General features: G+C 35.7%; 1 protein-coding gene across 2 annotated transcripts in view; it reads left to right on the forward strand.

Annotated features, from left to right (window-relative positions):
* The window catches only part of DGKB (diacylglycerol kinase beta), an 869,780-nt gene that overhangs the window by 343,913 nt on the left and 498,772 nt on the right, over positions 1 to 27,095 (forward strand). The gene's annotated exons all lie outside the window — the stretch shown is intronic.

The following is a 27,095-nucleotide window of genomic DNA, read 5'->3' on the forward strand; positions in this document are numbered from 1 at the left end:
GTGCATGGCACTCTTAGTACTGATTAGCAAAGATTTCCAGATCTCCTTCCAGGCACTTGATTTTGACTTTACTCCTTTCACCTTGGTATAAAGAGTGGCCTCTGACTTTCTCTTATAATAAAGTGTGACCAGAAAGTAGAGTTTCCACTTTTTCTCTTCATTTACCACAGGGATCAGCAGTATTGGCCTGAAAATATGGTGAGAGAGGGCCCCCGTCCCCAGCCTTACCCAACCGAGATCTCCATAGAATGAATGATAAATAAGCCTCTGTAAGATTATGCCACTAATATTGGGGGTTGTGTGGTGCTGTGTGTAACCTCACCCTTACAACTAAACCAGGGATTGGAGCAGAAATCTTACTTAGTCCTCCCTACTTCCATTGTAGATCAGCGAATCTATTTCTCCTTGGGAATCAGAGTCAGTTGTATACCAATCGACATCATAGCTGTCACTTTTGCCTATTTGTCTAGTGGTATAAGGCACCTCAAAATGTCCAAGTATCAGTGTTCAGCTTCAATTCAATGCAAATTTTATCTCAAATGGTAGCATTCCTCTTTGGTGTTAAAACATTTAAAACATCAGAGTTAAACACCTAGAGAGTGTGAAGAAAAATGTTTGAGAGAGTATATTAGCCAGTGTTCTTTACTGGGACAGAACCAATAGTATATATTATGAAGAAAGATTTATTATACGGAATTGGCTTACATGTTAATTGAGGCTGACAAATCCAAATTTATAGAGTGGATATTTATTTTTGTGTTCACAGGCTGGTAAACTGCTTAGAACTAAGAAGTGTCAATATCCTAGTTCAAAGGTGATCACACTGGAGAATTCTCTTTCCTGGGATAGGATCAGCGTTTTGTTCTATCAGACTTTGAATTGATTGGATGAGGCTCACCTGTTTTAGAGAGGGCAGTTTGCTTTACACAGTCTACTGATTTAAATGTTAAATCTCATTGAAAAGTACCCTCACAGAAACACCCAAAGTAATGTTTGATCAGTTCTCTGCACATCCACTGTCTAGCCAATTTGACACATAAAATTAAGATTCACAGTGAGTATTAACTATAATAAGTTGTAAGTTTCAATACCCAAACTCCAGAATCATTTTGGCTCTAGAACCGTATTTTCGGAATTGGGTAAAACAGCATCATATAGTTCAGAACATATGACGTAGCTGTTTGATAGTGTAAGTGCTCCTACTGATTCAGTGACTGAGTCTTTAGTAGGTTATTTCAATGTGCTATGGACGACTGTTTCTTCCTGATAAAACATATAAGATGACCTTTATGTCTCTAGAGCCTCAACCCACTCTCTTCCTTCTCCAGTGAAAGGCATTCCTTGAAAGGAGACAGCAATATGTGAGACACCATGATAGTTTGTTGGAGAAAGAAATGGCAACCCACTCCAGTATTCTTGCCTAAATAATCCCATGGACAGGGGAGCCTGGTGGGCTATAGTCCATAGTCTCTCAAAGAGTTGTACCTGACCGAGTGACTGAGCATATGATAAAGCATTCAGTAAGCCATTTGCTGTGACCATTGACAAGGCATAATGGGAAGGAAAAGTTAGTACAGTTTCTAGAACAAATGTCTAGTTAGTAAGGACAAATGGCTGCAGGTGTATTATGGAAAGGGACCAGTGACTTTAGGTTACCCTTAAGTAAATGGGTTAAATTCCCTTGAGTTATAGTAACATTGGAATTCACTAATTGATTCATTCAATGACAATTGAGTACTCCAAAGTCAGTAACTACTCTTCTTGTTAAAGTTACATTCATGTTTTTTATCCCTTCCAGAGCTTGTGTCCTTACCAACATGAACATGAGTGTTTTGAACACTCATGGAGTGACTATGAAAAATTGCTAACTGGCATTTCTTTGGAGCAGTAATAGTCCCAATATTGGGTCCACTCTGAGAAATTCACTTACATAAAATTTCCTCCCATCGCTAATAGTCCATTCTTTTTTTTTTTTTTTTCCAAGTCCTTAATAGCGTGACACATATTTGTTATTAGTTGGTACTATTGAATTTGTATGTTTCCTCAACTCTGAACGTCTCTCTATCCAGAAAAGGTAAACAGGAAATTTTATTGTTTGAGATACTGCCCACTGGTCAAATGTCATTTTTTTCCTTATACTCAAAATTATTGCTGGTTTAGTTGTACTGCCACTGTAGCCTATTGCTGGCTACTTCTGATATATCATGGAGAGGCACTGGAAAATGAGTGCCTCTTATTTTATCCTTAAACAGTGAGAATACAGAACTCCCTATGAGGACATAGGTATGGATTGTAAGTAGGTTTGGGAATACAGCCTGATTTAGAATATCTGGGGTGTGGGCCTACCAAGCTCCCCAACTGGTTCTATGGAGATGGCATGGATAACCACTGATTTAGGAGATTAATTGCTATATAATAGGTATTACAGGCCATACTGATATGCTGAAATTAGAGTAACTTCCCAATTAAATTAATAATAAATAATCACTCTAAATTATTTGACAACCATGAATCTTTTGTGTTACCATTTTTGCAGGTTGCCTCATATGGCTGAATCAGGAATCTATTTTGATTTTATTCAAATTTAGAAACATGATATCTCATAGACCTAGGTTTGGCTACACGCCTATCCCGTTGTTTGGGTCAATATAGCTGCCTTCTTTGTTTGATAAATGTTCCAATATTGTATTCAGCAGTGTGTTTCCTCTTATAATCAAACAAGGCCAAAGCAACAGATGATCCAAACAAACACTTTCTCTTACATGTATATAACTTTTTATTTCCTATGTAAAGCATATGCCCTTTTACTTGCCTATTTTCATTTTGATTTGTCTTTTCTCATGTTCATTTTAAAATCTTATGGCATAAGTATTTACATCATCATTTTATATATGTTGGAAGAGTTTTCTTTTACTTTGTTCTAGTTGCTTTCAATTTATATACTTTGTTCTTTTTTGCCCATTTAAATATATAAAAATTTCATCTGTTAATTCTATGCTGAATGCTTTCTCAATTTTATGTTTTGGAAAATCTTTCCTCAAGCCAAAATTACTGAAATATTCTTTATGTATTTTATTTTTTATATTTTGTTTTAAATTCTAACCTTTAATCTTTGAAGATTACAAATTTCTTAGAGATACATGGACAGAAAGGATGAGATCAGAATGGAATGCTTTTTTCCTTCAGATCACAATCTAGCTGTCCCAACAAAAGTTGTTCATTAGTTCACCGTTATACCACTGATTTGACATCCTTCATATAAGGTGAAAGCATATTTACGTTAGACTATCATTGCACTTTTCTTTGCTTCATTGATCTTTTTATTGATTCTCACTAGTGACTGTCCTTTTGTAAGTCCCTATTATGCCCTCAAAATTTAATGACATTTACTCTCCTCAATGTGTTGTTATTGTCTTGAATCTTAAAATATGAGTTTGAAGGGAATTGGATTGAATTTCCAGTTTCATCTTGATCATTTCTTTTTACATTGTTTAATTTAAAAGCTTTATCTCCCCCCACGATTAGCAAATGGGTTTCATATTCTTTAACTGGAAATTTTCTTCCTATAGTTGCCTTTCTCATTGACCACACTGTTGGCAGGAAAATTACTTTCTCACTGGGGAAGGGTGTCCTGTTTTATCTCTGATGTCAGTGCCCAGGCTGCATGGCTAGTGGTAGACCCGCATTTCTAAGAGAGCTGCTCCTCAGATGTATTCCAGGAGGCAAATGCCATAGGTAGCTGTTCTGAAACAGGATTCTGGCCAGGCAATGCTGTAAGCCTTCACTAATCCCATAGCTGACCTGCTCACTTGTTATAACTCCTCCCATCCCTGCTTCTAGCTGTGCCATCCCTGCTCCTGTGTCAGCTGCAGGAGGTGTCTTTACAGTGGTGCTCTTTCAATGTACTGCTTTTGAAACTGTTCTGTTCTGTAAGGTTTCTTTACTAACCTAATAACCATTGCGATTTTATTTTTATTTTTCATTAATTACATTTCCAATGCTACTTTTAAAAAGTAGATATATATTTAAAAGAAATATTTTATCTGCCACCTTAAACCTGCAGAAACTTTATTCATTCTTTTAATTTCCTTTTTTTCATTTTTCCTTTTCCCCAATTTTTAAAATCTTTTTGTATGCATCTCTTCTCTATCTTATCTTTATTTCTTCTCTCATATTTTGTTTAGTAGCTTTTTTTTTTTTAATGTATTGAAGCCTTGCTAATATCTGGTATGAGTTAGCTAGAACTACCAAAACTCTCTGGTCACGTCCCTTTTTATCTTTGTTTTTAAGACATAAATAGGTGTTTGTTTGTATTATGTCTCTTTACATAAATTCTTTCACTCTGGTAATGACTATTTTAGTTAAAGATATCTGAAACTAGAATCTGAATCCTATAAGTTGTTTCATCCTAATGAAGCGTATTGTGATGTAATTGAATAATTTGTTTGCTGGTACAAATTTGTTGCAAAAAAAAAAAATATATATATATATATCACTGGTCTTCATAGATGAGTTTTCTTTCCCTCACAACATGATAATAAATATGCACATCTCTAGCTGTTATACCAACTGCATATGCTAATGTGACTTATGAAAAGTTAATATCAAGTTTTCTGTATACATGTGATATTGGTTATTCCCTCTGACTTTAAGCTTCATGAAAGTACAGATGGCTTGTTCTCATATCATCCCTAAAATATTTAAGTAAAAAACAACAAGTATTTATTGAATTGAAAAAATATACAAGATCAATATTTTTAAATTATATAAAATAAATTATTTTCCAGATCTTTCAGCAAAGTTAGGCATAAAGAATTGTTCTGGAATGAGTGCTTTATAAAAGTCTTTGGTTTCATCTACCTGAACTAAATGTGGAACATATATAATTTTAAAAAAATGTAACAGTCAACATACAGATTCACATATTCCAAGTATTACACATATTCCATATTAAAGCCTTGGAATATATTCTCTTGTTAAAATAAATTTGTAATTTAGAAAACACATAACACATTCCACAGATTTCATGACTTTCTAAATTTAAAATGCTGTTTTATGTAACAAAATTTCTTACTTAAATAAAAACCCTCTTGAATCAGAATTTAAGACCTATTACTTATGTCTCTTGTTATGAAATCTTGTTATGTCAGAGAGCAGAACAAATCCTTAATATGCTAAGAAACTGTTAATCAAAAGAAGAAATGAAGAACCCCAGGGTTAAGAGGGAAAGAAATCATAAAAATTAGAGCAGAAATAATTGAAAAACAAACAAAGGAGACTATAGCAAAAATCAGCAAAACTAAAAGCTGGTTCTTTGAGAAGATAAATAGACAAACCAGTAGCCAGACTCACCAAGAAAAAAAGGGAGAAGAATCAAATCAACAAAATTAGAAATGAAAATTCAGAAATCACAACAGACAGCATAGAAATATAAAGGATCATAAGAGACTACTATCAGCAACTATATGCAAAAAAAATGGACAACTTGGAAGAAATGGACAAATTCTTAGAAAAGTATAGCCTTTCAAAACTGAACCAGGAAAAAATAGAAAATCCTAACAGACCCATCATAAGTACAGAAATAGAAACTGTAATCAAAAATCTTTCAACAAACAAAAGCCCAAGACCAGATATCTTCACAGGTAAATTCTACCAAAAATTTAAAGAAGAGCTAACACCTATCCTACTCAAACTCTTCCAGAAAATTGCAGAGGAAGGTAAACTCCCAAATTCATTCTTTGAAGCTACTATCACCCTAATACCAAAATCAGACAAAGATGCCACAAAAAAAGAAAACTATAAGCCAATATCACTGATGAACATATATGCAAAAATTCTCAACAAAATTCTAGCAAACAGAATCCAACAACATATTAAAAAGATCATACATCATGATCAAGTGGGCTTTATCCAAGGGATGCAAGGATTTGTCAATATTTACAAATAAATCAATGTGATACGGCAGTGGCACCCCACTCCAGTACTCTTGTCTGGAAAATCCCGTGGACGGAGGAGCCTGGTAGGCTGCAGTCCATGGGGTCGCTAAGAGTCAGACACGACTGAGCGACTTCACTTTTACTTTTCACTTTCATGCATTGGAGAAGGAAATGGCAACCCACTCCAATGTTCTTGCCTGGAGAATCCCAGGGACAGGGGAGCCTGGTGGGCTGCCGTCTATGGGGTCGCACAGAGTCAGACACGACTGAAGCGACTTAGCAGTAGCAGCAATGTGATACACCACATTAACAAATTGAAAGATAAAAACCATATGATTGTCTCAATAAATGCAGGGAAAGCCTTTGACAAAATTAAACACCCATTTATGATAAAAACTCTCCAGAAAGCAAGCATAGAAGGAGCATACCTCAACATAATAAAAGCCATATATGATAAACACACAGCAAACATTATCCTCAATGGTGAAAAATTGAAAGCATTTCCCCTAAAGTCAGGAACAAGACAAGGGTGCCCACTCTCACTATTACTGTTACATAGTTTTGGAAGTTTTAGACACAGCGATCAGAGAAGAAAAAGAAATAAAATTAATCCAGATTGGAAAAGAAGAAGAAAAGCTCTCACAGTTTGCAGATGACATGATTCGCTACATAGAAAACCCTAAAGACACCATCAGAAAATTACTAGAGCTAATCAATGAATATAGTAAAATTGCAGGATATAAAATTAAAAAACCAAAATCCCTTGCATTTCTATATACTAACAATGAAAAAATAGAGAAATTAAGGAAACAGTAACATTCACCATTGCGATGAAAAGAATAAAATACTTAGGAATAAATCTACCTAAAGAAACAAAAGACCTATATATAGAAAACTATAAAACACTGATGAAGGGAATCAAAAATGATACAAATAGATGGAGTAGTATACCATGTTCATGGATCAGAAGAATCAATATTGTGAAAATGAATATACTACCCAAAGTAATCTATAGATTCAATGCAATCCCTATCAAGCTATCGATGGTATTTTTCACAGAAGTAGAACAAATAATTTCACAATTTGTATGGAAATACAAAAAACCTCGAATAGCCAAAGCAATCTTGAGAAAGAAGAATGGATCTGGAGAAATCAACCTCCCTGACTTCAGACTATACTACAAAGTTACAGTCATCAAGACAGTATGTTCCTGGCAGAAAGACAAAAATGTAGATCAGTGGAACAAAATAGAAAGCCCAGAAATAAATCCAAACACCTATGGACACCTTATCTTTGATAAAGGAGGCAAGAATATACAATAGAAAAAAGACAATCTCTTTAACAAGTAGTGCTGGGAAAACTGGTCTACCACGTGAAAAAGAGTGAAACTAGAACACTTTCTAACACCATACACAAAAATATACTCAAAATGGATTAAAGATCTAAAGTGGAAGACGAGAAACTATAAAACTGCTAGAGGAAAACATAGACAAAACACTCTCTGACATAAATCACAGCAGAATCCTCTATGACCCACCTCCCAGAGTAATGGAAATAAAAGCAAAAATAAACAAATGGGACCTAATTAAATTGAAAAGCTTTTTCTTAAAAGGAAACTATGAACAACGTAAAAAGACATCCTTCAGAATGGGAGAAAAAATAGCAAATGAAGCAACTGACAAAGAATTAATATCAAAAATATACAAGCAGTTCAATACCAGAAAAGTAAACAACCCAATTCAAAAAATGGGCCAAAGAATGTATGTATTCTTTGGAGAATGAAGATTGGAGAATGAAGATTGTGTTCATTGGAGAATGAACACAAATGAAGATTCCCAACAGCACTCTGTATCAGAGAAATGCAAATCCAAACCACAATGAGGTACCATCTCACGCCAGTCAGAATGGCTGCTATCAAATAGTCTACAAACAATAAACACTGGAGAGGGTATGGAGAAAAGGGAACCCTCTTACACTGTTGGTGGGAATGCAAACTAGTACAGCCACTATGGAGAACAGTGTAGAGATTCCTTAAAGAACTGGATATAGAACTGCCATTTGACCTAGCAGTCCCACTGCTGGGCATACACACCGAGGAAACCAGAACTGAAAGAGACACGTGTACCCCAATGTTCATTGCAGCACTGTTTACAAGAGCCAGGACATGGAAGCAACCTAAATGTCCATTGGCAGACAAATCGATAAGAAAACTGTGGTACTTATACACAGTGGAATATTACTCAGCTATTAAAAATGACACATTTGAATCATTTCTAATGAGGTGGATGAAACTGGAGCCTATTATACAGTGTGAAGTAAGTCAGAAAAACACCAATACAGTATCAGTTCAATTAACACATATATATGGAATTTAGAAAGATGGTAATGATGACCCTATATACGAGACAGTAAAAGAGAAACAGATATAAAGAACAGACTTTTGGACTCTGTGGGAGAAGGTGAGGGCAGGATGATTTGAACGAATAGCATTGAAACATGTATATTATCATTTGTGAAACAGATGACCAGTCCAAGTTTGGTGCATGAAACAGGGCACTCAAAGCCGGTGTGCTGGGATGACCCAGAGGGATGGGATCGGGAAGGAGGTGGGAGTGGTGTTCGGGATGAGGGACACATGTACACCCATGGCTGATTCATGTCAATGTATGGCAAAACCACCACAATATTGTAAAGTAATTAGCCTCCAATTAAAATAAGTAAATTAATTTAAAAAAATTCAATCTGACTCTACTGGAAATTTCCAGAGAAATAAGCATTGCTTTGCTAGTGTAAGAATAAAGCTCTCAACTTACCCTTTCAATCCTAATTAATCATAAAATATGCTGTAGATGTTTTTGCAACCCCCCAATTAAATGTGTAGGCATAATTCTATCTCTGTCTTGATCATAATTCTGTCTTAGCAACTGAGTCTGAGAATCAAACTATGCTTCTGTACTAAAGATCTGCAGGTTATACAAGTAACAAAAATACAATATGCTCCTAGAGTTAACAGTCATATAACTTCCAGTCTTGCAAAAGAATTTTGGGTATTACAACTCTATAGTCACTTTCCACAAACATCAACAAATTGATTATGACTTTAAAGATATTGAAAAATCTGAACTTTTATTATTCATTTCAAAGAGAAAATAATAGCTGAACAACAGGTTATAGAGCCTAAGCTACTGTTAGAGGTGATTACTTATCCAAATTTGTTGAACACTGTAAAAAAATGATATTTTCTCCTAAATTGGCTTTTGGAAATGAATGACTCATTTATCTGTATCCTTTTACCTGTTGCTTATTTTATTCTACAAAAGTCAACTTTCTAATAAGTATCATAAGCTATTTTTGTTGACTGTCCTCAGTTTGCTGTTACTAAGTCTGTTAAGCAAGCTCCCTGGCACAATTTTATTGTCAGCCCCAGGGAGTCAAATAGCAATGTCTTACTAATGAGTGAAAATAAGAAAACTCAGAGCAGATGATTATCTCTGAATCCTTTATTAATGATAATTTAGTAAACTGCTCCTATAATTTAATTGGAAATAATAACTGGACTATTAAATGTAGTCCACTCTAAACAGAATAATGATGCACCAACTAAATGTGAAATGGTAGTTTAATAATAACAACATATATGGGTGTATATATATTTTTAATATTAGTAATGTAAATTGATTCAGCATATATTAATTCAGTGGCCACCAGTTGCCAGGAAAAAGTCTTAGCACTGCCAACCCAGTATGAACAAAAGGGACAACACTTTCTGCTCTCCTAGTCTTATATTTTAGTAGAAAAAGGCATACATCTGGTTTTGCCAGTGGTCATGTATGGATGTGAGAGTTGGACTGTGAAGAAAGCTGAGCGCTGAAGAATTGATGCTTTTGAACTGTGGTGTTGGAGAAGACTCCTGAGAGTCCCTTGGACTGCAAGGAGATCCAACCAGTCCATTCTAAAGGAGATCAGCCCCGGTTTGTTCTTTGGAAGGAATGATGCTAAAGCTGAAACTCCAGTACTTTGGCCACCTCATACGAAGTATTGACTCATTGGAAAAGACTCTGATGCTGGGAGGGATTGGAGGCAGGAGGAAAAGGGGACGACAGAGGATGAGATGGCTGGATGGCATCACCGACTCAATGGACGTGAGTTTGAGTGAACTCCGGGAGTTGGTGATGGACAGGGAGGCCTGGTGTGCTGCGATTCATGCAGTCACAAAGAGTCGAACATGACTGAGCAACTGAACTGAAAGTAATAAAATATATACATGTCAGCAGGGAAGGCAAAGAGTGTACATTGGTAGTCAGTGTTCTGTGATGGTTCTTTTAAATAGGCTGAGTAGGGAAGGACTCACTGACTATAGACGTGAAGGAGATGAGTGAACAAGTCATTTGGTTATTTATAGAATAACATCTGGGCTTCCAAGGTGGCACTAGTGGTAAAGAACCTGCCTGCCAGTGCAGGAGATGTAATAACATTTAAAGCAGAGGAAAGAGCAAGAGTAAAAGCATCATGATTGGAGAATATTTGACATAATTGGGAAACATTAGCAGGAAGGTCAGGGTGGCTGGAGCAGAATGAATACGAGATAGCTTATTAGGATAGTACTGATGGGTCAAATCACATACGGTCTTACAGCTTCTGTGACCATAATAATTAATTTTACCTGGGATTCTCCTGGTTTATTCCTGGTGTTCCAGCATCCAACCCAATTTAGTATTAGCATAAGAATTTGGTATTGTTAATTTAAGTATTATTATTAATGGGTACATTATAATAAACTTGAGAGGTTTGCGATTTGTCTAATTTGTTCATCATGGTTCTACTGTTATCCTCTAACAGGATGCAAGATGTCTAATGAACAGAGTTCATGAACACATCTAATGAACTGAGTTTTCATTTTGACTTATGATTATTTCATCTAAAAAAGCAGGGAAAAAACACTCTTTTCCCAGTCCTTCCCATGTAAAAAGCAACAATTTCTTCTGAAATACAATATACAGAGAATTCAAAGATAAAATCCAGTGTTCACTGGGAAACCTTGTTGGCCGACTGGTATACTTGTTATGCTAGTCCACTATGCTGTGGCCTGTGCCTCTCATCTCCTTGTAAGATGCAAAGGGGAACAGATATAATAATCAGCATTGTCAGTGTAGAACTGAGAAATCATAGAATAGATGGACATGAAATATATGTGAGGAAGAGAAGTTGAACAGTCTGCTAAATACGTTTAATGAGGTTTGAATACTCTTCCTAGGTGTCTTATTAAATGAATATATCATACATAAATATTGTCTTGAGCCTCTCCAATTAAAAAAATACTTTTATATAATACATTTTTATTTTGCAATAAAACTTTTCATCAAATATTTCTCAAAAAGGAAAATGCATATTAAGTGAAAAATTAAGTTCTGAATTTCTGTGTTTTAAAAAGTATTGATGACAAATACATACTTTGTATGAAATATTTATCAATCTATTCCATTTGTGATGGGAACTCTAGTGATATCACGGACCACATGGAAACCATAAACACAAAAATGCTAAAGAAGCATCAGTTTCTATTTAAAATTAATCGTGAATTCTCTGCTTGAAGGCAATCTTTTAAACTGCAGAAAATCTGTTTGCATATCACTCTTTTAAATATGGGGCTTCCCACATGGTGCTCATGGTAAAGAACCCTCCTGCCAGTTCAGGTAGACATAAGAGATGCAGGTTCAATCCCTGGGTAGGGAAGATGCCCGTGAAGAGGGCATGACAACCCTCTCCAGTATTCATTCTTGCCTGGAGAATCCCATGGACAGAGGAGTCTGGCAGGCTGTAGTCCATAGGGTTGCACAGAATCAGACACAACTGAAGTGACTTAGCATGTGTGCAGATTTTTAAATACGATTTTTTCATTTAGATATAGTGTGATTTTTAAATTAATGTACATTTTTTATTTCAAGCTGTCTTTTTGTGTTATAAGTAAGAATATTAAAATTTTGGTTATACAAGTAAAAGAAAAACTTTTAAAACATAAAGTAATGGCATTTTTACATCAGAGGCATCAGAATATTTTAAATAGAACATTCATTTATTGCAATAATTATTTTAGTGCATTCAATTTGTGAACTTGCAATCAAGTTTTTGGAAGTTCGTTTCAATGATGGAAAACACTGGACATTGATAATGTTATCATAGACTCAGTTAAAAAGTATAGCCCTGAAGATCCAATTATTTGTTTTTGTGGTGATAATTTAAATAGACATCTTGGTAAACCACATCATTATGACAAAAATGTTTTTTATTAAAGTAAGAAACATAGATAAAAATATATGCTTTGAATTGGTTGTGGCATGCACATAAATCATAATTGCTTTCAAAGACACCTTAACAGTCTTATGAATTACAATGAAAGCCTTAATTGTCAAGGTGTATGCATACGCACATGCTCACACACATTCACAAATTATTCAATCATTCTCTTACTGATTCTACAGACACTAAGGGACCTTTGGGGGGAAAAAAAGTAAGACTCAAATCTTAGGTCACTGAGGCAATGAAGTCTTTAAAATCTCTACGGATAACACTATCCTGGCTCAACTTTTTCAGATTATGCCCTCCTTATCAATGTAAAACTGTAAAACTCAAGTTTAAGATAATCTGATATGGAGGCAATCAGCTTATAGAAATATGCAATTTGACCTTATCTTTTCATTTTTTCATAAAATTATCGTTCAAAATTGTTCATATGAAAAGCCAATCAAATGAAAAAATTTAAGCATATCAAGCTAATTAATATAATTGTTTTTATTCTAGATTTTATGATATCTATGAGCTACCTTAAATTTTCAGTGTTGTGATTTATTTTAATAAATTTTATGTGTATATTATATGTTGATTTATATATGTATATATAATATATATACACCTAAATTTGTATATATTTTTGCATATTTTTATAGAGGATTTCCAATTTTTCTAAACATCACATTCCAGAAAATCAGTATTCATCCTTAATCCTAATTTATCAATCAGAGGCCATGGGAAGTAAATTATCTCAATTTATTTTCATTACTCCTGCCCTGATGAACACGTTGATATTCATACCCATCCTGACTTCCTTCCCTGTTCTCTCACTGCAGAGGCATCTCTCCTCCTACATAACGTATATTCAGCTTCTGTTCTGGGTGCCTGCTCCTCTTGCTTCTTTGATACTCTATTTATATCCACCTCATCTCATTGGTACATATTGAGCTATTCCTTTGTATTTCAAGTATGTAAGCTCTCTTAATATATGATTACTCTGCATAAAATAATATGGGTTAGTGTGTGGAAGCATGTGTGATGATTAAAGTGTTATAATCACAGATTAAATAGGAATTGTTAGAGGAGAGAGGTTCAGGAACAAAGGGGAAAACAGAATAATATTTCCTAGGTCATTGCAGAGTTGCAAAAATGTGAGCAACATGTTAACTTGAGCACATTCTCATTTTTAATTAGAAAATCTCTGTACAAATGTATAGCTACTTACCTTCCCAACTCTGTATGCATATATATATATATATATATACACATACACACACATATATATACACACACACACACACACACCCCTAACCCTAATAATAATCATATATATATATATACACACATATATTTGCTGCTGCTGGTGCTGCGTCGCTTCAGTCGTGTCTGACTCTGTGCGACCCCACAGACGGCAGCCCACCAGGCTCCCCCGTCCCTGGGATTCTCCAGGCAAGAACAGTGGAGTGGGTTGCCATTTCCTTCTCCAATGCATGAAAGTGAAAAGTGAAAGTGAAGTCGCTCAGTCGTGTCCGACTCTTAGCGACCCCATGGATTGCAGCCCAACAGGCTCCTCCATCCATGGGATTTTCCAGGCAAGAGTACTGGAGTGGGGTGCCATTGCCTTCTCCATATATCATATATATATAACCACATCATCTTTATCCATCCATCAATGGACATTTAGGTTGCTTCCATTTCTTAGCTATTGTAAACAGTGATGCAATGAACATAAGGTTGCACGTATGTTTTTGAGTTATAGTTTTCTTTGTATATATGCCCCAAAGTGGGATTGCTGGATCATACAGTAGCTCTGTTTTTAGTTTTTAGGGAGCCTATTCTCATTTCATGATTTTGATCGTCAAGTATACATGGATTCCTTATGAATATTTTACTGCATCTCAGATTTATCTCCCCATGTAGACTTATTTTACTAATAGTCTACAATTCCATGCTAATGTCCCATTAGTTAAATTCAGTTCAGTTGCTGAGTCATGTCCGAATCTTTTCGACCCCATGGACTGCAGCACACCAGGCTTCCCTGTCCTTCACCAACTTCCAGAGCTTGCTCAAACTCATGTTCATCAAGTCGGTGATGCCATCGAATCATCTAATCCTCTGTTGTCCCCTTCTCCCCCTGAGTTCACCTCAAATTTTACATTTTATACATTTCATTCTCTCATTCTTTTCCAAACTTGCTCACTGACTATAACTTGATGAATGGAAAAAAAAAAATTCACTTTCATATGCATTTATTCTCCTCTCGCTGCTGCTTGCTGCTGCTAAGTCGCTTCAGTCGTGTCCGACTCTGTGCGACCCCATAGACGGCAGCAGGCTCCTCTTGCTAATCTGCGTTAAATGCATTAACTTTTTTCAGAAAACATCCCGTAGTGATATGAACTGGATATTTTCTTGTTTGCCTTCTCAATTAAGATACTTGATGGCAAGGACTCTACCTGCTTTTGAGTCTCTGGACTGTAACCCAGTTTCTGGTACAGAGTTGTTGTTAATAAATGCATATTATATAAGATAATTGATAAAGGTCCTATATCATTCATAAATTATTTTAGGTATATGGATTTTTTATTAAATGTATCCCTTTCTATAGATATAATTATTCTTTTGTATTTGATATTCAGTTCAGTTCAGTTCAGTCACTCAGTCGTGCCCGACTCTTTGTGACCCCATGAATCATAGCACGCCAGGCCTCCCTGTCCATCACCAACTCCCGGAGTTCACTCAAACTCACGTTCATTGAGTCAGTGATGCCATCCAGCCATCTCATCCTCTGTCGTCCCCTCTTCCTCCTGCCCCCAATACCTCCCAGCATCAGAGTCTTTTCCAATGAGTCAACTCTTTGCATGAGGTGGCCAAAGTACTTTGATATTAGTCAAAGTAAAATTTTAGCTTAATATATGTCTAGATTATTTCCTAATTTAGAATAACTTCTTTGCATTCTGAAGTCACTTGGTAGAATGATCTGATGCATATGAAATAAAATTCATCCTAATTATTAAAAACATTGGGATAACACAATGGATTTGAGTGGCCTTGCCAAACAGACCCAAACAAAGTAATCACTTTTACTGCTACATGTTAGGGGTTTAGACTTTTGTTTGTACCACAGATTATATCTCTGTGCTTTCCAATTGAAAGTATTAAGAACTAGCGTGCGTTTTTCCAAGTTAACTTTGAAAGATCAGGAAATAGGTGTAATTTCTGGCTATATTAAACCCCTTATCATATTTTTCACTTCATTCTAAAATTGTTAGTCAGTTTTATCTGTGTTGTAGTTGTGTGACTTACAAACTGAAAAATATTTTAATTACATTTCCAAATATATATTTTTAATATATAAAAATGCATAGTTTTTTTTTTCAAATTGGCTGAAACAGCAGTAATAATATCAATGATATCAAAGTATGTATAGACACAGTGTGGGTATCCTAAATCAAGGTGGAAGGTATTAAGAATTGGTTTTTTAGACCAAAAAGAAAATACTTTCAAACCACAACAACATCACAGACCAAATATTTTTGCCTGATTTTAGTGAGACAGTTGTGAAGCCATCTAATCTTATAAGTGTAAGAATAATATGTATCTGTGTATATGTAGGTATGAGGGTTTCCCTGATAGTTCAGTTGGTAAAGAATCTGCCTGCAATGCAGGAGACCCTGGTTCAATTCCTGGGTTGGGAAGATCTGCTGGAGAAGGGAGGTATGAATATGAATTGAGCTGAACAATAAGAGTTAAATATGCTTGTTTCTGGCTCAAAATGTTTAAATCAAAATGTAGACCTTTTTAAAGGCAAACTCTTGAAGTACACTATTTTAAACTAAGAGAAGGAAAAAATGAAAGTGAAAGCGAAAGTCCAGTCCATGGAATTCTCCAGGCCAGAATACTGGAGTGGGTAGCTTTTCCCTTCTCCAGGGGATCTTCCCAACCTAGGGATTGAACCCAGGTCTCCTACATTGCAGGCAGATTCTTTACCAGCTGAGCCACAAGCGAAGCCCAAGAATACTGGAGTGGGTAGCTTATCCCTTCTCCAGCAGATCTTTCCAACCCAGGAACAGAACCGGGGTTTCCTGCATTGCAGGCAGATTCTTTACCAACTGAGCTATCAGGGAAGCCTTTATTTTGGATCCTTAATACAACGAAGTGAATATGTACAATGAAATGAGCATTCACTCTGGATCATTATGCTAACAATATTTATCAGTCTCATATTGATTTCCTACAAGTATCAAAGAATATAATTTTCAATATATAATGTATGATATGTACATTTTAATAACCATATGTTTATTTATATTTATATGCTCAACCTGATATATAAAAATTATATACAAATGGCAGTATCCCATTTTCTATGAATAATAAAATATGAAATTGGAATTAAAAGAAATTCCTACATATCGTCCTTTAAAAAATCCGGTCATAAGACACTTTCCAAGATAATGGAATCAGTGCTGCAATTTTTCTTCTCTCTTAGCAAGTTTTTCTGATGTGCTTTTTAGATATTGTTATCAGGCACAAATGAAAACTTCCTAATTTTTCTATACCTGTTTTATCCTAATACTTACTTAAAATGGAAAGTAGACTTCTGAATCTTAGATGAAATACTTTTACTTGCTTTTATTGGCATTAACCATCTTGATCTTACTACTCACTTTTTTTTTTTTTTTAAGTGTGAAGGCGTTAGACACAGAGTTAGTTAACCCACAAATTACATAGGATCTTACTCGAGTTTAGCTGTCAGGGATAAAAAAAAAATACTCTAGGAGAGTCAGTGCTACAATGATGAACACTGAAAACTCAAGAATCATTGATTTGCTTTAAAAAGTGTCCCAATTAAAAAAAAAAAAATTTCCATTAAATGGCAAAAAAATAAATTCAGGACCCACACATGATTATTTCATTGCAAAATGAAAAAAAAAAGAACCTACTGGTTCTTCAAGTGAAACGTTTACCTTCACAGGTAAAACATAGTCTACAGTACCAAAGTGTCCACAAAGGGGAATCTTTTCAAACACTCCTCATTCGCTCATCCTCCGCATCCTTAGTATGACTTAAGAAGTATGAGCCTCACATCTGCTGGTTTTTGCAGCTTAATGAATGAAAAGTAAATTGTCACACAAAGTCTTGCATTTTGACTCTGCCAAGTCTCTTGCCTTTGTTTTCAGGCAGAGCTATTTTCCTGTGCACTTTCTGTCCGCATTGCCATAAGTAGGTCTCCCAGTAGTTTCTGCTGGGAGATAGAACTTTCATCACTGTCCAGCTTTGCTCCTATAAAAGGCTATTTTGTCAGAACATGATGGGTGAAGACGGTGGTAAAATAGAGGAGGGACAATCTGATTTAGAAAATATATTTACTACTTTTCATAAAGAGAAAATTCTTAAATTAATAATATCTCTGGATTGTCGTTGCTGTTCAGTGCTCAGTAGTGTCTGACTCTTTGCGACCTGATGGACTGCAGTGCACCAGGCTTCCTGGTCCTTCATGGTCTCCTGGAATTTCCTGAAACTCATGTCTGTTGAATTGGTGATGACATCCAACCATCTCATCCTCTGTGTCCTCTGTTCCACCTGCCTTCTATCTTTCCCATCATCAGGGTCTTTTCCAATGGGTTGGCTATTCGCATCAGGTGACCAAGTTTTGGAGTTTCATCTTTAGCATCAGTCCTGCCAATGAATATTAAGGGTTGTGCCCTTTGGACTGATTGGTTTGATCTCACTGCTGTGCAAGGGACTCTCATGAGTCTTCTCCAATATCATAGTTTGAAAGCATCCGTTCTCCAGTGCTCAGCCTTCTTTATGGTCCAACTCTCATATCCATACATGGCTACTGGAAAAGCCAAGCTTTGACTATATGGACCTTTGTCGGCAAAGTAACATATCTGCTTTTTAATATGCTATCTAGGTTTATCATAGCTCTTCCAAGGATCAAGTGTCTTTTAATTTTATGGCTGTAGTCACAGTCACCATCTACAGTGATTTGGGAGTCCAAGAAAATAGTCTGTCACTGTTTTCATTGTATCCCCATCTATTTGCCATGAAGTAATGGGACTGGATGCCTTGATCTTAGTTTTTTGAATGTTGAGATTTAAGCCAGGTATTTTACTCTCTTTTCTTCAGCAGGAGGATCTTTAGTTCCTCTTTGTTTTCCGCCATTAAGAACATGTCATCTGCATATCTGAGGTTACTGATATTTCTCCTCGAAATCTTGATTCCACCTTGAGCTTCGTCTAGCCCGACATTTCACAAGATGCACTCTACATAGAAGTTAAATAAGTAGGTTGAAAATATACAGCCTTGATGTACTCCTTTCCCAATTTTGAACCAGTCCATTCTTCCATGTCTAGTTCTAACTGTTGCTTCTTGACCTGCATATAGGTTTCTCAGGAGGTAGGTAAGGTGGTCTGGTATTTCCATCTCTTTAAGAATTTTCCAGTTTGTTGTGATCTACACAGTCAAAGGCTTTTGCATAGTCCATGAAACAGAAATACATGTTTTTCTGGAATTCCCTTCCTTTTCCTATGATCCAATAGATGTTGGCAAATTGATCTCTTATTCCTCTGCCTATTCTAAATGCAACGTATACATTTGGAAGTTCTCGGTTCCTGAGGCTCAGACTGAAGGATTTTGAGCATTACCTTGTTAGCGTGTGAAATAAGTACAATTGTGTAGTAGTTTGATGTTCTTTGATATTGACTTTCTTTGGGAGTGGAATGAAAACTGACCTTTTCCAGTTGCGACCACTACTGAGTTTTCCAGAGTTGCTACATATTGAGTGAAGCAGTTTAACAGCATCATATTTTAGGATTTGAAGTAGCTCAACTGGAACGGCACCTCCACTAGCTTTGTTCTTAGTAATACTTCCTCAGGCCCACTTCACTTCACACTCTAGGATGTCTGATTCTAGGTGAGTGACCACACCATCCTGGTTATCTGCATCATAAGACCTTTTTTGTACTATTCTCCTGTATATTCTTGCCACCTCTTCTCAATCTCTTTTGCTTCTGTTAGTCCATACTCTTTTTATCCTTTATCATGCCCATCTTGCATGAAATATTTTCTTGGTATCTGTAATTTTCTTGAAGATATCTCTAGTCTTTCCCATTCTATTGTTTTCCTCTATTTCTCCTCATTGTCCACTTGAGAAGGCTTTCTTATCTCTCCTTGCTATTCTTTGGACCTCTGCATTCAGATGGGCATATTGTTCCTTTTCTCCTTTGCCTTTCACTTTTCTTTTCTCAGCTATTTGTAAGGTCTCCTCACACAACCATTTTGGCTTTTTGCATTTCTTTTTGGGGCATGATTTGATCACCACCTCCTGTACCATGTTACAAGCCTCCATCCATAGTTTTTCAGGCACACTTTAAGATCTAATCATTTGAATCTATTAGTCACTTCCACTGTATAATCATAAAGGATTTGATTTAGGTCATACCTGAATGGGCTAGTGGTTTTCCCTACTTTATTCAAATGTATCTGAATTTTGAAATACAGAGTTCGTGATCTGAACCACAGTCAGCTCCTGGTCTTGTTTTTGCTGACTGTATAGAGCTTCTCCATCCTAGGCTGCAAAGAAGATAATAAATCTGATATTGTCATTGACCATCTGGTGATGTCCATGTGTAGAGTGGTACCTTGTGTTGGAAGACAGTATTTGTTACGAGCAGTGCCTTCTCTTGGCGAAATTCTGTTATCCTTTGCCCTGCTTCATTTTGTACTCCAAGGCCAAACTTGCCTCTTACTCCAGGTGTGTCTTGACTTCCTACTTTTGCATTCCAGTCCCCTATGATGAAAAGGATATCTTTTTTTAGGTGTTAGTTCTAGAAGGTCTTATAGGTCTTCATAGAACCATTCAACTTCAGCTTCTTCGGCATTAGTGTTTGGCACATAGACTTGAATTACTGTGCTATTGAATGGTTGTATTGGAAATGAACTGAGATCATTCTTTTGTTCTTGAGATTGCACCCAAGTACTGCATTTTGTACTCTTTTGTTGACTATGAGGGCTACTTCATTTCTTCTAAGGAATTCTTGTCCAAAGTAGTAGATATAATGGTCATCTGAATTAGATTCACATATTCCCGTCCATTTTAGTTCACTGATTTCTAAAGTGTTGATATTCACTCTTGCCATCTCCTATCTGACCACTTTCAGTTTACCCTGATTCATGGACCTAACTTTCCAGGTTTCTATGCAATATTGTTCTTTACAGCATCAGACTTTACTTTCACCACCAGGCACATCCACAGCTGGGTGTCATTTCCATTTGGCTCAGCCTCTTTGTTCCTTCTGGAATTATTTCTCTGCTCTTCTCCAGTAGCATATTATACATCTGCCAAGCTGGAGAGTTCATCTTTCAGTGTCTTATCTTTTTGCCTTTTCATATAGTTCATGGGGTTCTCAAGGCAAGAATGCTAAGTGGCTTGCCACTCCATTCTCCACTACACCATGTTTTGTCAGAGCTCTCCAACATGACCTGTCTGTCTTGGGTGTCTCTACAGAGCATGGCTTATAATACAATTAAATTTATATACATCCTTTGTTTATTCCACAATACAGGCACATAAAGCAGGGGGTTTTAATTCCATTTTAAAGATACAAAACTGAAGCTCACCTAAGGCTACTATTCAAGGCCCTGGAGAAGGGAATTAAACCCACTCAAGTATTCTTTTCCTGAAGAATCCCATGGACAGAGGAGACTGGCACGCTACAGTCCCTGGGATCACAAAGACTCAGATATGACTGAGAGACTAACACACACATAGTATTCAAGGAATGAATGAAGTAAGTAATGAATTAATCTCTAGGGAAAACTGCATGGATGGAGTAGAATAAGAAGTTAAGACAGAGAGGTCAGTTTTTCAATCCATTTAGCAATCAGTTTACAGAGAGTAAGCTGATCTGACAGTCACACGCAGTTTATATTTGGGGGTAGGATGTTGCAGAAGAACGAAAAATGACTATTTTAAAAGAAAACAAGAATGAGTAACAGATGAAATTTCATTATGGAATAGAAGAGCAATGGTGAGTCATATGGGTGATTAGGCTTTTACTTGAAACAGTTATGGTAAACATTTCAGATACTGGCATATTTGAAAAGCTTTTATAGACTTTAATGACAAGGTCTTTGAAAATGTAGGAGACAGACAAATTAGTACAGAAATATAGTTGGTACAAACTAATTTAGGAAGGATTAGAAAATATTACCTCTTTCAGTAATTATTAAATGAATTGTAATATTTAATACTTCTTAATTAAAAAATATCAAAGACTCACCAGAAATTGGATAGTTGATTTGCAAGTGCTAACAATTTTAATATACAGATACTCCAAAATAAGGGCATATTCTGCAAAGGGTTTTAGGAGATGGAATAATTTGATAAAAAATTAGAGGTGGTATGAAGAAAAATATATTAAATCTATTGTGTCCATGAATATACATGAAAAGTTGTAAATAAAATGTTAGCAAACCAAACCCCATTCTCTATAAAAATGTTAATAAATAGTGTCAATTTGAGCATGTGAAAGTATAGTAAGAATGGTTTAGTGATGCATAAATATGTAAATGTATACTCCCACGTTACCAGTTAAATGAATCATATCAGTATTTCACAAGGTACAGGGAGTATTAACACTGAGTTATAATATAAATTCCTTCTATATAAAAAAATTGAAGAAAATTTTATTAACCTTATCTAAGATGTCACTCAAAAAAGAAAAGAAGAAGAAAATGCCTACAACAGACTTTATTCTAAGTGGGGAAATTCTGAAAGTATTCCATTTAATTTCAGGCACAAGGTATGTGTGTATGCTCTAATTCAGCAAATTATTAAAGCCCTCCATGGCCAGCACAGTAAGACAGGGAGAGAAATAATTATAAGGATTGAAGATCAGCAACAGTATCATTGTCATTAACACATGATATAGTTGTTTAGATAAAAATCCAAATAAGTCTACAAATAAAATATAGGCAACATAAAAAATGAAGAATAATGTGGCTGTTCATAAGATCAATAAATTAAAGTCAAGTGTATTTTACATGCCAGCAACAAAAACATTAATAAACAATTTAAAAGTTTAATTTTTTTTCTTTTTTTTAAAACTTTATTTTATTTTTAAACTTTACATAATTGTATTAGTTTTGCCAAATATCAAAATGAATCTGCCACAGGTATACATGTGTTCCCCATCCTGAACCCTCCTCCCTCCTCCCTCCCCATACCATCCCTCTGGGTCATCCCAGTGCACAAGCCCCAAGCATCCAGTATCGTGCATTGAACCTGGACTGGCATCTCGTTTCATACATGATATTTTACATGTTTCAATGCCATTCTCCCAAATCTTCCCACCCTCTGCCTCTCCCACAGAGTCCATAAGACTGTTCTATACATCAGTGTCTCTTTTGCTGTCTCGTACACAGGGTTATTGTTACCATCTTTCTAAATTCCATATATATGCGTTAGTATACTGTATTGGTGTTTTTCCTTCTGGCTTACTTCACTCTGTATAATAGGCTCCAGTTTCATCCACCTCATTAGAACTGATTCAAATGTATTCTTTTTAATGGCTGAGTAATGCTCCATTGTGTATATGTACCACAGCTTTCTTATCCATTCATCTGCTGATGGGCATCTAGGTTGCTTCCATGTCCTGGCTATTATGAACAGTGCTGCGATGAACATTGGGGTACACATGTCTCTTTCCCTTCTGGTTTCCTCAGTGTGTATGCCCAGCAGTGGGATTGCTGGATCATAAGGCAGTTCTATTTCCAGTTTTTTAAGGAATCTCCACACTGTTCTCCATAGTGGCTGTACTAGTTTGCATTCCCACCAACAGTGTAAGAGGGTTCCCTTTTCTCCATACCCTCTCCAGCATTTATTATTTGTAGACTTTTGGATCGCAGCCATTCTGACTGGTGTGAAATGGTACCTCATAGTGGTTTTGATTTGCATTTCTCTGATAATGAGTGATGTTGAGCATCTTTTCATGTGTTTGTTAGCCATCTGTATGTCTTCTTTGGAGAAATGTCTATTTAGTTCTTTGGCCCATTTTTTGATTGGGTCATTTATTTTTCTGGAATTGAGCTGTAGGAGTTGCTTGTATATTTTTGAGATTAGTTGTTTGTCAGTTGCTTTATTTGCTATTATTTTCTCCCATTCTGAAGGCTGTCTTTTCACCTTGCTAATAGTTTCCTTTGATGTGCAGAAGCTTTTAAGGTTAATTAGATCCCATTTGTTTATTTTTGCTTTTATTTCCAATATTCTGGGAGATGAGTCATAAAGGATCCTGCTGTGATGTATGTCAGAGAGTGTTTTGCCTATGTTCTCCTCTAGGAGTTTTATAGTTTCTGGTCTTATGTTTAGATCTTTAATCCATTTTGAGTTTATTTTTGTGTATGGTGTTATAAAGTGTTCTAGTTTCATTCTTTTACAAGTGGTTGACCAGATTTCCAAGCCCCACTTGTTAAAGAGATTGTCTTTAATCCATTGTATATTCTTGCCTCCTTTGTCAAAGATAAGGTGTCCATATGTGCATGGATTTATCTCTGGGCTTTCTATTTTGTTCCATTGATCTATATTTCTGTTTTTGTGCCAGTACCATACTCTCTTGATAACTGTGGCTTTGTAATAGAGCCTGAAGTCAGGTAGGTTGATTCCTCCAGTTCCATTCTTCTTTCTCAAGATCGCTTTGGCTATTCGAGGTTTTTTGTATTTCCATACAAATTGTGAAATTATTTGTTCTAGCTCTGTGAAGAATACTGTTGGTAGCTTGATAGGGATTACATTGAATCTATAAATTCCTTTGGGTAGTATACTCATTTTCACTATATTGATTCTTCCAATCCATGAACATGGTATATTTCTCCATCTATTAGTGTCCTCTTTGATTTCTTTCACCAGTGTTTTATAGTTTTCTATATATAGGTCTTTAGTTTCTTTTTAAGATACTAACACAAACTACAAACCATCCAAGAATAAATGTAACAAAGACTTGCAAGCAAAAAATTTTAAAAATTTAAGGATGTTAAAGAGTAAATTGAAACATCCTATATCCATGGATGAGGAAATAAATAACATCATACATAGGCTTCATGTAACTCCAATTTTTAAAAAATAATGATTTTTTGTGTCTTCATTTTTATTTTTATGGAATATGAGAAATTAAATTCAATATGTATATAGAAAAGCAAAAGAGAAAAAATAGCTAAAATTTTTCATGCTCAATGAGATATAGACTAACTACAAAGCTGTACTATTATAATAGTGTGGTACTGGTGCAGAGATGAACACATTCATGAATAAAATAGAATAGAGTCTAAAAGACAAAATACCCACATATGGAAATTTGATTCATGATGAATCTGCATGATATTAAGTTGAGTTATCTAAAACATGAAAAGATGGATTTACGGATGGAAATTGTTGCACAATAGCTTAAAGGAAGGAAGGCAGGAAGTGAGAAAGGGGGAAATGGAGAAAGAGTGAGGGTAGAAGAAGAAGAGGAGAAGGCAATGGCACCCCACTCCAGTACTCTTGCCTGGAAAATCCCATGGATGGAGGAGCCTGGTAGGCTATAGTCCATGGGGTCGCTAGAGTCGGACACGACTGAGTGACTTCACTTCCACTTTTCACTTTCATGCATTGGAGAAGGAAATGGCAACCCACTCCAGTGTTCTTGCCTGCAGAATCCCAGGGACGGGGGAGCCCTGCCGTCTATGGGGTCACACAGAGTCGGACACGACTGAAGTGACTTAGCAGCAGCAGAGGAAGAAGAAAGGTAGTGAAGAAGGGAAAAGAAAGGGATCCCTTTTTGACACAACCAGTGTAGAATGCTGTGAATATTTTATGTATAATATATATTCTCTTCTATGTTAATACTTCATACTATCCTGTCTCACATCCCCACAGACAATTTCTTAGTCAAAAATAAAACTGAAATTTTAAGAGTACATGTGTTCTCTTCTGACCACTGAGGAAACAACTATTTTGTTACACAAAACAAGCTAAAGTGCTAGCCATTTATCATAAGATGGATAAACTTCAGTACATTAAAACTAAAATCTTGTTTGTTAAAATACACATTTAGGAAAGTAAAAGAAGGAACTTTCTTCCTGTAGGAAGTATTTTTCAAAAAACCACAAAGTAAACAAACAAAAAAATCCTCAAAAGGATTAAAATTAAGAAAAAGTAAAGAATTTTTACAAATCAGCAAGAAATAAGGAGTAAAGATGGGGAAGACATTGCACATTTGAGGAAACACATGAAATTTAAAAAAAAAGTGACATTACAAGTATTAGAACAGATGGGCTCAGCACACTTTTTCTAATATTCCTGATAAGTACATGCATTGCTATAACTACTATAGGATACCAATTGATAATATCTTGTCAAATTGCAAGAGTGATCACCATCCATGTGCATTAGAAAGTATTTCTGAAAATGGATTTTTATAAGAATATAAAATACTCCAAATATCCAATGGCATGGATTTAAAAAGCATAATCACAGAAATGGTATTGAACACAGCAGTGGGTATAAATGACTTCAACTACTGATGGATGGAAATTCAGCTACTACGTGGAGGAATCTTAATGCTGTGAAGAAAAGGCAAAATACAAACAATGTGTTGTTTATGGCATGTGCGTGCTAACCTGAAATTCAGAATAATGCCCACCTTTGTTAACAAGGGAGGAGGGTCCTATGGGGAAGGAACGCAGAAGCATATGCAAGTTATTAGAAATGTTCTACTCTCTGGGGTGGACAGCTGGTACATTGTTTTGCTTATATAATCTGAGCAAACTAACCCAGTGATAATCTGGAAGAAAATTTTGCAATGTGTCTAACAAAAGGTAAATATCCACAATATAATACACAATGAAGTACAGGACAATTTTGTGTTCTAAATGTCTGTGCTTCCTGTTTCTAGGTGGCGGTGGTTCAGTTGACTTGTTTACATTACTATTATATTTACACATTTTGTATTACATTAACCAAAAATTTAATGATACTAATTTGAATGAAAATATTACTAATAATGTCTAGTGTTTATAAGAATAAAATACAACTCATAGGAAAGAGGTACAATGCTTTGATGATGCAGTTCACAAAGGTCACAGGTCTGTGAGCCTACAAAATACGTTCAACAGCTAGTAAACAGGGGAATGTGATTTTATGATAATAGCACCGTGGTATTTTTTTTTCTTACTTATTGAAGAAATATCATAAAGTTGTTTATAAGTAGTGTTTTAGAGTTTCAAGGAAATGGACATGTACATTTTCTATAGTGGGAACCATCCAGAGGGTAATGTGTTGTTGTAATTATTTCCCTTCTAGAAGATTAGCTTTCAAAACTGATACACTTGCTCAAATAAATGTATTCAAACAACATTAACTACAATACCTGTTATTTTGTGGCAGTGAAACACTAAAAATAAAGTACATGAAATGACATTATTTTTAATCATAAAATGTTATATTGTGTTAGTCGCTCTGTCGTGTCCGACTCTTTGTGACCCCCATGGACTGTAACCCACCAGGATCCTCTGTCCATGGAATTCTCCAGGCAAGAATACTGGAGTTGGGTTGTCATTCCCTTCTCCAGGGGATCTTCCCTACACAGAGATTGAACCTGTGTCTCCTGCACTGCAGGCAGATTCTTTACTATCTGAGCCACCAGGGAAGCCCCAGTGTGATAAAATTGACATGTACATTTATATATGTAATATTAAAGAAAATGTTCTTAGATGACTGCATATAGTCTTCCCTTGATATCCACAGGTGATTGGTTCCAGGACTCTCCAGATAACAAAATTCACAGGAGCTTTAAGTCCCTTACAAACAGTGGCAATTGTTGGCATACA

Source organism: Bos mutus, chromosome 4, assembly GCF_027580195.1.
Source record: "Bos mutus isolate GX-2022 chromosome 4, NWIPB_WYAK_1.1, whole genome shotgun sequence".
Classification (NCBI taxonomy): domain Eukaryota; kingdom Metazoa; phylum Chordata; class Mammalia; order Artiodactyla; family Bovidae; genus Bos; species Bos mutus.